The sequence below is a fragment of the Fukomys damarensis genome, unplaced genomic scaffold, assembly GCF_012274545.1.
Source record: "Fukomys damarensis isolate Sample0158 unplaced genomic scaffold, DMR_v1.0_HiC HiC_scaffold_9, whole genome shotgun sequence".
Taxonomy (NCBI): Eukaryota; Metazoa; Chordata; class Mammalia; order Rodentia; family Bathyergidae; genus Fukomys; species Fukomys damarensis.
The window spans coordinates 47,500,575-47,501,196 of NW_022900921.1; positions in this window are offsets into that span (position 1 = coordinate 47,500,575).

Below are 622 nucleotides of genomic sequence, written 5' to 3' on the forward strand. Positions count from 1 at the left end.
CCTCCACCGCCGCCAATGCACTCTTCTTGCTCCTCCTCCTCCTGCAGACCATTGCTGGGAAAAAAATAAAACACCAACCCCAAGCTCCAGCGACAAGGTAACAGAGCAGTTCGACATCATTTTTTTCTCCTGTGCATTTTTTTCCTTGTTATATGTTTCCTAATTTCTGCCCAAAAGGAAAGATGTCGCATCAGACTGTGACTGTTGCGAGGAGAATGAGAAAGGACTCTTGTGTCCGAGGCAGCCCAGAGCTCCGGCAATAGCAACTTCAGCGCAATGCACCCTCGGAGGAAGTTTTCCTAGGACAGAACCAAACTTGGAAGGAGTGGACCCGAGGGGTGCAGCAGTCGCCAGGCTCCCCTCTCCGCGCCCAACAGCACCCAGCACCGCCAAGCCTTCCGGGACCCAAAAAGTTTTACCACGCCAAGGGGAAGCCTGAGAAATGCGTTTCTGAGAGGGAGCCAAAGGAGGCTGCGGGCTCGGGCCGGCGGCTGGCCACGCGTGACTTGGAGGAGGAGGGAAGGCGCCACTTCTTTGTTGTCGCCCTCGGAGCCATCACCTAGCAGGTGGACCAAGCCCCGCGCCCCAGAGACCCGGAGCATCAGCGGCCCCGCCCGGCCCG